Source organism: Centrocercus urophasianus, unplaced genomic scaffold (genome assembly GCF_019232065.1).
Source record: "Centrocercus urophasianus isolate 14NV4802_14NV808 unplaced genomic scaffold, USGS_Curo_1.0 seq_10, whole genome shotgun sequence".
NCBI classification, from domain to species: domain Eukaryota; kingdom Metazoa; phylum Chordata; class Aves; order Galliformes; family Phasianidae; genus Centrocercus; species Centrocercus urophasianus.
In genome coordinates, this window is record NW_024884142.1 from 8,690,867 (window position 1) to 8,702,160 (window position 11,294).

Here is an 11,294-nt window from a genome sequence, read left to right on the forward strand (position 1 = left end):
GTGTTTCTGTCCTCTCCTTCTTTCCTTCTTGCCTTCTTTCCTTCTTCCCTTCTTTTTCCTTTCTACATATTTAAAATTGTTAGCTCTGAGTCTCCAATTCTCAGTAAGCATTTTTGTCCCAACAGGACTGCTCAGCAGCTCTGGCAGTTAGAGGCAAATGGGACTCTGAATTGCATTTCCATCTTACAGAGGACAGTTGGAAAGATAACTGTGTGGGAAGTGATACACTGCAGGGAGCAGCCATGCCCTGGCAGTGAGGATGGACCAGATGACCTAATTTTTCTTTTCCATTAGCGCTGTCTCTGATTCCACAGCTAGTCATGCAAGCAATGACTGACAATAGGGATAAAAAAAATACAGAAAATGTATCTCCTTGTGTAACAAATGAAGCTAACTGACCTTGATTCCATCACCTTGCAAGGACTGATTAATTGAACCCCACATAGTTTTCTATGTTTATGTTGGTCTTTCAGATGAAACCTTTAAAAATGACTTGCCATCTGCTTGGCCTGGAATTCAGAACTGCTGTCTCAGCTGCGTGAGACATCTGTTTGATGCAGCTGATGGATGAGTGTGAGCAAGATTGGAGAAAAACGAGCTCAAAGACACAGTTGCAGGGATAATCATTGCTAGGTCCTGTGTAACTGGCTACTTCTACATCACAGTGTCTTGTATCCAAATGACAAGGGTAAGGGGTGCCAACTAACACCTGGTTAAAACGGTGTTAAGGCTGCTTTCTGCTGCTGTTCCTGGATCAGCCACGAGCCGGCTGTCGTAGTTCAAAGATTTTTTATTTTTATTTATTTATTTACTTGCAAGTAAAACCTCCCCTGACATTTGGTTGCATGTGTCTTTCCCATCACTTGGTGCTTCTTGCTGACTGACTGCTCCCGCTCCATCACGCAGCCTGTGGTCTCCCAGTGTCAGATCTTATCTGATGTGTTAAGAATTTCAGGATGAGTGTCTACATAACACACAACATTCTCACTGGACAGGTCTTTGAAATATTTAATTGCTATAACTTCAAACTATAGAGTTTTTGTGTGGAATTTCATTCCCACCTTACGTATCCCATTTGTATAATTCTCTGTAAGCACTGTTCATACCATACCTACAAAAAAACCCCATACCTACAAAGATACATATCTCTTTTAGCATTAAAATGAGAGCAGATTACAAGAAAGCACGTAAGACTTCCATCTGCATGAAGAGAGATGCTGAGGGTAAATGTTTTGATGGGAAACTATACAAAACAGCCACATAACCTGAAAGCAGATGTTCATCCTTGAGATTCGGCGCAACTCTGATCTACAAACACTGCATGGATGGTGATAAGCAGCCAACACCCTCAAGGAATTTTCCACTCAGATCAATTTTGCAAGAAGTGGCATCATTTTTATTTCCTTCTTTTTAATCTGGAGTTAAGTGCTCATTGCTGGAAGTTTATTTCATGTAATTTACATGACAGCAGAAACCTTGGGTCTTTGCAGTGTCACAGAATCATAGAATGGCCAATCTCTCCTGAATTCTCCTGACTCTCAGTCTTATTTCTGTTGGCATTGTTTGTTACAGGATGCTGGAAATACGTTTTGTAGCCCAGGTATGAGGGAGGAGTAAATGTTTTGTGAAGCAGACATTCTTCCTTGGGAGGATTAGACTCGGTTACCAGCCCTGTGTTCCAGCTCCTTTCTCCTTGTGTGGGCAGATGTGCTCTGTCCACACTGCCTCTTGTGGAGCCGGAGACAAGGATGAGATGTAGGGACGTCAGTTGTTTTCCATGCCCTGCATTCCCAACATAAAGCATGTCCCTGTGTAGTCCTATCCCAATTTCTAAAACACAATAAGAAAACAATCTTCAAGCTCTTAATTGCTGTATAAATAAATACGTGTACATGATAAAATCTTACTGGTTAGTAAGAAAAGAAATCTGATAATGGAAAAATGCTTAACTGTAGAAACATGGAATGCCTCAGTTAATACTAAAGGCCCTTTGTGGAAAGAATGACCAAAAATTCAAAATTCTACATTTAACAGCGTATTTCCAGCCTGTTGCTACTTATTTTTTCCCTTGACTTGTGAAATTATTCCATGTTTTCCAAATGGAATAGTGTGATTATTGCTGTCCAAGAAAAGACAAAACTAAATGAGACAAAAGCAACTAGTAGACGCAGTCTGACATATTTTGCTTTGTTGCTCTTGTCATTCAGCTTTCATAACCACTCGCATCCACCCATTTCCCAAACTTTTATTTGCTGTTAGTAATTGTTTACCTGCTTTCTTATTTCAAAGGTCCTTGTTCAAATCCCTGGCTTAGAAACACTAAGCACAGCTTTTAAGCAGTGTTGTGTGATGAGATGTATCAGTCTGAGCCTTATAAATTAAAGGAACCCAAAGGCTGTGCTGATGTATACTTGCTTGCAGTGGTGCATGAGGACTATTTCATTAAATTGAAATTGCTGTGATAGAAAGCTCCAGCAGCAACCTGTTATCTCTAACTGTGCTTCCTATGCTGACAACCAGTTACTGCACTGCATCCATCCCTCTGAGGCCACAGTTATGCGGTCGATTTAATCCAACAAAAACTGTATTGCTCCTTAAACCTTCTGCCTTCTCATCTGTGCTCGTCCCCAGTGCCTCCCTTAGTCTGACATTAGGCAGCCTGGATGCAAAACTGGTGATGAAAATGGACAGCTTCCACATATCACTTCCCCAGCTGTGCACTGACCCACAAGCAAGCTGGCTTTGGAACAGCAGAAATGTGTGGGAGGAGAGATGAGGAGGGCTATCCCTCCCTGTGGGAATGCAAATTGGGTTGGACTAATGTGGCCATGTAACAAAGCCTGCATATGACTGAGCACCCCTCTCTGTCTGACCTAGGGTAGGGTTATTTGTTCAATTTGCACTGGATTCTGGATTTGGTCTTATAATTTTCATGTTGGTTTAAACAAAGCGGTACCAGATTCACACTCATGAGAGCTGCACAATAAATGTCACTTTAGAAGTAATTCTTTCCAGTACTGAAAATTTCCACGATTCAAAAGTAAATTGCACAAAAAAAAGAGTTGTTAAACTAAAGGACAAAAATCATCAAGTGAGAAACCTTGGTAACCTTACCAGAGCTGTCGGTCCAAATGACAGCCCAGAAAAACAGAGGCATAGAAAGAAAACGTATCTTACTACAGTTCTTGTTTTCTTCTTACCTTTGCAGTTGTGTTTAGGGTTAAAAGCAAGTTTAAGCACAAAAAACTAACCTTGCTTTGAGCTTTCCCATGCTTATTGTGTGGGAAGCTAATTCTGCAGTGTTCCAGAATGAAATGTCCTGGTATTAATGCCTGCAATCAAGGAAATGGGAGAATATGGGATTAATAAAAGAAACAACTATCCACTAAAAATTAGTTCACTATGAGTTTAGTTGACTAAAATGAAATAATCCAGGCCAACGCTCCTGTTCAGTTCATTGGGAAGCCAAGAATAGTTGGAATCTCCACCTTAAAACTGTAACTTAAAAGATGCAGCACATTCTGGGGGAGTGAGAGGGTGGGAAAATAATAACTAATGTGCCAGCTAGTTTCAGTTCTGCTGGTGTGTGTATGCTGAAATACATACATTGATATACATTATGTATGTATTATATATATTGAAGATATTTTTCTACGTATTTGTGTGTGTGTATATTCACAGTGGAGTGGTGGTGTTGGTGGACAAAAGAAGGGCAACTGATGTCATCCTGCTGGACTTGTGCAAGGCCTTTGACACGGTCCCACACCACATCCTTGTCTCCAAATCGGGGATTTGAAGGCTGGACTATTCAGTGGAGAAATAACTGGTTGGCTGGTTGCAGCCAGAGGGTTGTAGTCAGAGGATCTATGTCCAGGTGGAGGCCGATGATAAGTGGGGTCCCCTAGGGGTCTGCTTTGGGACTGGTGTACTTTAATATCTTTATCAACGACTTAGGTAATCAGATTAAGTGCAGATTAAGATAAGTTTGTGGATGACACCCAGCTGAGTGTTGCAGCTGATACCATAGAAGGAAGATATGCCATCCCAAGGGACATGGACAGGCTTGAGATGGGAGCACACGTGAACCAAATGAGGTTCAACAGGGCCAAGTGCAAGGTGTTGCACCTGGGTCAGTGCAATCCCGGATGTGAATACAGACAGGGAGAAAAACTCATTGAGAGCAGCCCTGGGGGGAAGGACTTGGGGGTCCTGATGGACAAAAAGCTGGCCAGGAGCTGACAGTACTCCAGGCTGCCTCAAAAGTCAGGTGGCCAGCAGGGTGAGGGAAGTGATTTTTCCCTTCTACTATACCCTCAAGAGGCCCCCTCTGAAGTACTGTGCCCAGGCCTGGAGCCCTCAGCACAAGAAAGATGTGGAGTGGGTCCAGAGGAGACCACGAGGATGCTCAGAGGACTGGAACACTTCTCCTGTGAAGACAGGCTGAGGGAGCTGGGTTTGTTCAGCCTGGAGAAGAGAAGGCTTGAGGTGACCCCATTGTGGCCTTCCAATACTTAAAGCTTGTAGTCAGGAGGGAGATTGATTTTTTACAGTTTGATAGCAATAGGACAAGGACAAACAGTTTTAAACTAAGAGATTTATATTAGATGTTAGGGGGAAATTTTTCACTCAGACGGTGGTGAGGTGCTGGCAAAGGCTGCCCAGAGAAGCTGCGGATGCCCTGGAGGCATTCAAGGTCAGGCTGAATGTGGCCCTAAGCAGCCTGATCTACTGCCTGGTCTAGTGGTTGGCAATCCTGGAGGTTGGAATTAGCTCATCTCTAAGGTCCCTTCCAACCCAAACCATTTTATGATTCTTTGATGGTTCTGTGATTTATTTAAGAGATGTGTCCACGTCTGTTTGCAGAAGACTGACTCACTTCATTTTGGAAATTAGTTATAATCAGATATTAACAACTGTTGGTTACTAAGGACCTAGGCTGAACCCACACCAGTAACCACACATCATCAGCTGCAAGTTTTCAGTCCTCTGAGCCTCTGAAACCTTTTCATAACTCATATTTCTACTTTCAAATGGAGATAGAAAAGTGTTATTAAAGTTCAAATTTTGCACTAAATATATTACTTGGACTGTAGCATGTTAGGTCACTTAAAAACACATCTGGCACAGTAACGACTGGTTGTATCGTCTGGAAAAATTGTAATACAAGTAAAATCCTTAAAGTCCTGTTTATGTTCTTGTACTGCAGTGTACAAGTAGCCAGTTAAATACTTCTTCTTAAGGTAAATTGACCTTTTCAAACAACTTAAATGTCAACATTATTGAAGTCGTTACATGAAATGCCAAAGGCTTGCACTGTAGAAGCAATGTTGAAGTTTGATGAACAAACACAATAAAAAAAAAAAGCTAAGGTTTATCTTCTGTCATATGTGCAATATCTCTGCATTAACAGGAGCAAGGAGAAACCAAGTAACATGCATTTAGAGATCTTACAAAAATGTCTGCCATTCTACACTGCATTTTTCTTTGCGCTGCAAGAATTTCACCTAAAAAGTTCAGTTTTCTTTAATCTCAGTGTAATTGCAGCAAAAAAAAAGTAGCAACACATCCTTTCTTACCCTGGTTCCATCAAGGTTTCTCTTCAGGATGCATAGGACCATCTTTTAGATCAAAATAATTGTTTAATTTGCAGAGAACAATCTAGTGATATTACTATGCCCTCCAGGGAAATTACTCCGATAGCAAAGTATGCGCAGTGAAAAAATGCTGGCAGTACATCCTTTCAGACTGTAATCCTACTGAAGACACCCAACAGGTATTGGTAAATACCCAACCACTGTTACTGTAATTCTGTGGCTATGGTGTTGCAGACACTGCTGCTCAAGAAGTTGTATCAAGAACACTGACTCCTGTGTAAAAGGTAAGATTTGGGCTATGGTGTCCAATCACAAAGTTTCCTGCCTTGGACTTTTCCCAGTCAGCTGCCTTCGGGAGTGTTCCAAACAGCCCAGGCATCAAAGCAAGTGTAAGTAAACCTTTGTTCTGCATCATCAGTTACACCTTTTACTCTCCCTTTTATTAGCTATATTTGTGAAGAACACAAGTCAGGAAAAAATGAACATAACCCACCAACAAACTAACCAGCCAGGGAAATAAATCACATACCTAGGAGTTCACAGCAGTTTAATGATAACACATACAAGGATAAACCATATTGAGCACCACTTCCCTGGTCAAATTGCCATATTTTTGCTGGAGCTCAAAGGGAAAAGAAAAGGCAGGGCAGACAAGCTATCAAGGGGGCAAATGAAAGATCAAACGCTCCGGCAGCATTACAGAGTTTGATCTTTTTCTCTTAAATTTTGTTCTCAGACACTTACTGACCTCCTCATCTTTCATGACCTCCTTCACGGCCTGTTTCAGCACCCTTCTCTGCCCTGATCCCACAGGGTCAGCCTGTCTGTGTCCCAGAGGCAGAGTTAGCTGCTGCAGATTTCTGAAAGAGGAGCAGATTTGAATTGGCTGAAGCCAGGACTACAGGTAGCATAAGATCAGAATCAGGCTTCCTATGTGTATCTTAGAGATAGGAACGGTGTCCTTTGAACTGCATTCTTGATGATATTTGTCACATACTTCCTCATTAACTTCAAAAGGGTTTGATTCCTTTGATTACAGTGCTGTTTACCTGCTATCTTTACTAACAGGCATTTGCTCAGAGCAGTCACTCAAACCTTTATTATATTTACCCTGAAGTCCAAAATACTTTCATTTACAAACAGTCATATTAAATCCCTGGTTAAGTATAAAGCAGTGTTCTTTTCAGATCAAAAGCATTAAAGAGTGATAACCAAGTATGAGCTTTGTCCTAGATTTGCAGCAAATTCTGTGCCCATGCTCACTTCTTTAGGGACCTTATAAGCTTCCTGCCTACCAGTTCTTTGCCATTAACAATACGCCATCACATGTGAGAAGCAGGAGCACTAAGTATTACTGTCAGTTCTCATAAGGAAAATTCTCCTGCCTCTAAAATAACCACTTAAAATGGATCTGGCAGTGTGCTCATTTTCAGATCATTTCCCAGTTCTTTTGAATTAGTGCTTTACGTTAGCAGATGTAGCAGGTGTGCAATAACTACTAATACTTGGTACTTACAGGGCATATTTGATCTATCTGTACCCACACTTTACTTCTGGAAAACAAACTCACATATAGAAAGGAGATGACCTCGTCAAAGCTCTCCCTGCTTCCATACAGGTTCCTTAAGCTAATTACAGCTGAAGAAATGTTTTGCCAGTAGCTTCCTTACTGTACCCATGAGCGACCAGTACAGCCTCTGTGGAATGACATGGAACGTGTTTTCAACAGCATGTTCAAGTAGGCTCTTTTGAGAGTTGACCAGATTCCAGTGGTCCAAACTCTTGGGAGACTGATGACCTAGTTTGACATTTGAGGACATAGAACCACTGAACTGCTGCTTGTGACAGCATAGCTGTGCTACCAGCACCAAACACATTCCAGTTCAATGAAAAAGCCAGCTCAGCAGTTTATTTGATTACCAAGAAGGCAGATGTCAAGATATTTTACCACCACTATGCAGAGAACACTTTCAACCCAACCTCCAGTGTACAGTTTAATTACAAACACATCCAGAAGGATGACAGCCTACACAGGTATTGCCAGGGAACATGCCTTCTAGCAGCACTCTCCTGAGACAGGAGTGTCCTTGGAAGTATGAGTCGCTTTGTCTTCCTGTTGTGTGTACTGGATCAGATCTAGCTGGTAAGCAAATCACACAAGAGTGTAATCAGGCAGGGCTGGGGAGAGGCAACTGTATGAGTCACATATTCAGCACATGGAACTGAAAGCCCTGCAGTGGGAACAGACATGGTGCGCCATGAAGATGAGAGATCAAAGGCACATTAATACAAAGACACTTAAATGTAACGATCGAAAGCTCAGCCAACCGGCAGGTGACTCTTGAACCATAGATTTTATGCAGTTCAAGCGTGCCTCCTGCATCATCTCCTTCATGCTGGCCATGTGGAGGATGGCTTGGCTGGGTTATCTGAACCCCAGCTGTTAATGAATCGAGCCAGCTGGTCCCCCTGAGCCTGGCACTGGAAGGATGCCTGCAAGTCACACACATACCTGCCCATTTAGCTGCGGTGAACTGGTGTCCCTGATGCAGGCTGCTCACAGGGAGTTCCTTTTCTTTTTAGAATAGATTTCATGTGTGGATACTGATCATGCAATGATTTTGTTATAGTGCTCGTAGACACCAAGAAGTGACTTGGAAATAAATCCTCTTGGTCTTGCTTACAGAGTTTGCAGGATTATTTGGTCAGAGAAAGAACTGTGAGGACTTGGATCTAGATTTCCTGCTCAGTGCAGTCACTTATTTAGAGCAGTAATGCTTCATACCTACAGTTGCTTAGAAAAGAGTGAGTTGAATGACTTGAAAATTAAAGTGAAGGATCAACCTTCTGAACAGACTGATAGCTTGTTGACACTGAAGGCTGTACCAGCTCAGCAAAAAGCTGCCTGCATTCCTCCAGTTCTGGCACAAATAGGCTCATTCAGCCAGTGGTGCAAGCTAAGGTAGTTCTGCCCTGTCCTTCTGCTGCTAAGCTACCAGGCAATTACAGGAGATCAGGATTTCTTCTTCTTCTAGTCCTGGCTTTGTCCCTCACTAGAGGCTTTCAAGATGGTGCCCAGGGGAGCCTTAAGACAGACACACAATTTCTCACTGTGTAAGAGAAGAATCACTGCAACATTTCAACACAGCAGAATGTTTATTCAAGAGCACCTGGTTCTGCAGGAGACTCTGAGCTCCTATTTTCAGTGTGGAAGCCAAGTAAGATACATGGTCTTATTTTTTGGCTGACGCATTTCAAGCTATTCTCAGGAATGCCACATTCACAAATGTGGCCTACTACAGCTCTAATGAGAACACCGAGCAAAGGCTAACGCTACGTTCCATGTATTCCATGAATTGCTCTCTATCTGAGTTCTTGCCAAAAGCCTAGATGGCATTAATGCATTCCAGCACAGCCTTCTTCTAGCTCACTTTTTTTTTTCTGTTTCTTGCTAGTGTAGATTGTGCAGCATTCAATACATTAATTTTTCATAATGTTAAGTCTGCACTGACACTTACATACTATATTGCCAACATAGCTTTTGGGAAAACCACAAGAGTTTTACTTTGCAGCCCTCACTTATGGGAATAAACCTCACTTGTGAAGTCAAAAGTCAATGTATACTGATTTCAGAGTTTGTCCCAAAGAGCTTCATTTCAAGAGTCCAGTAGCAGCAGTCCAGTACCTGAAGGGGGCCTACAGGAAAGCTGGGGAGGAATTTTTTTTTATGAGGTCATGGAACGATGGGACAGGGGAAATGGTTGTAAGGTGGAAGAGGGCAGGTTTAGAGTAGATATTAGGAACAAATTCTTTACTGTGAGGGTGGTGAGACTCTGGAACAGGTTGCCCAGTGAGGTTGTGAATGCCCCCTCCCTGGAAGCATTCAAGGCCAGGCTGGATGGGGCTGAGAGCACCCTGGTCTGGAGGGAGGTATCCCTGCCCATAGCAGGGGGTTGGAACTTGGTGATCTTACATGTCCCTTCCAACCCAAAGCACTCTACGATTCTGTGATTTGCGCCTTATGAAGTGTCCTCAATAGTTCTAACAAAAAATGCACAGGGACCATTTTATGTATGTAAAGATGTAGACTTAGATACGTACACATACACACAAACACACAGACAAAGCAGTCTGCAGATCTTTCCAAATCTTCATGTGTGCAATTTAATCAGCTAAAATTTCTGGTAATGTTTTTTGCAGTCTGGTAGATGTATGTTCATTTGTTTAGCTGCCAGACTTCACTTGGGTTGCTAGTGTGTGCTGGTAATAGGTTCCCTCTGTATCTCCTACACCAAAATAGTACTGCTGGAGCCCAGCCCATGTTCCATTACTTCCCAAAAGATCACATTAGCAGACCTTGCATTAACAGTATATATGTATTAGCCTGATATAAAAATATTGCCCAAAAGTACATCTTATCTTACCTAATACTTAGATCCTTTTTTCTTCTATTGCAAACTTCAAAATAAGAAAAGTCTGCTTTCTTAGAAGAAAAAAGAAAATCAATAAAAATACTGATATCAAATGAAAAGCTGAATAGCAGTGCCAGAGATGTTAACTTTATAATAGATGTCCATGACATCTATTCTGTGGGAAAGAGAAATCACAAGGATATATTTTAGAATCAAAACAAAGCCTTGCAATGTGAAATCAGGTTCTGTTCTCCTTTTTGCAGCTGTGAGTATTATCAAACAATTGCACTGATATGACAATAACAAAGCTACAAAATGGATCCTTTGAACTTAAAGGGAAGTATGTAGTCCTGATACATTCATACATACTTATAAATGTAATCCCAGCACTGACAGAAGATTAAAAACTAAGAATAGGCTATCACAGTCAAAATGATCAAACAGAACAGAATGTCTCCCTCCACTACATATTGTGAGGTCCTTCCAGGCCAGACTTTGTGAGGCATGGACAGTGGAACCATAGGACCTGTTAAAATCAGAGTCTGTACTAAGGGAATTGCAGAAATTGCCTAATGTGACTTAGGAAAAGATTTTAAACCCCATCTTGTTTGCATTTAAGCCAGCGTTAAAGTTTTGGTTCTCTGATCAGGGCTGGGATATCTATGAAAATATGAACCACCTTGCCAGAGTGCATACACAGATGTCTGTAAAGGAGAGAAAGGCAGGTGTGGAAAATAATCAGCAAATCGTAAAGATGAGTGTTTTGTAGTCATCCTCACAACATGGAGCATTAGAAAACTCTGGAAAACTCCTGAGTGGCTCTGTTGGTGACACAGGGTGGGTCTTTAATATGTACATCCAGTTCTAAGAGAGTGGCAAGCTTTAAAAAACAAAAAGGTTGGTGTCATTTTTTTTTTTCCCCTATTAGGAAAAAAGTGTATCAGTCAGATGGCAGAAGTATTTTTGTTATTTATGTATGTAATCCTATGTAAACACGCATCACCTTTCCTAAAAAAGGAACAGATGGAAGAATGGCAGCACCATCTCCTGGTCGATATAGGAAATGGGGACCAGTTTGTATCAGAAAGAAGGGACAAGTAATTTCTTAGTGGGTTTGAAAAGGACTGTACCAGGAAGTAACTTCACAACAGCATATTCCCTCTCTATTCACTCTGATACACTTCAGAGAAGAAAAACATTTGGTGTTGTTATAGAATCATAGAATCATAGAATCATAGAATCACCAAGGTTGGAAAAGACCTAAAAGATCACCCAGTCCAACCGTTCA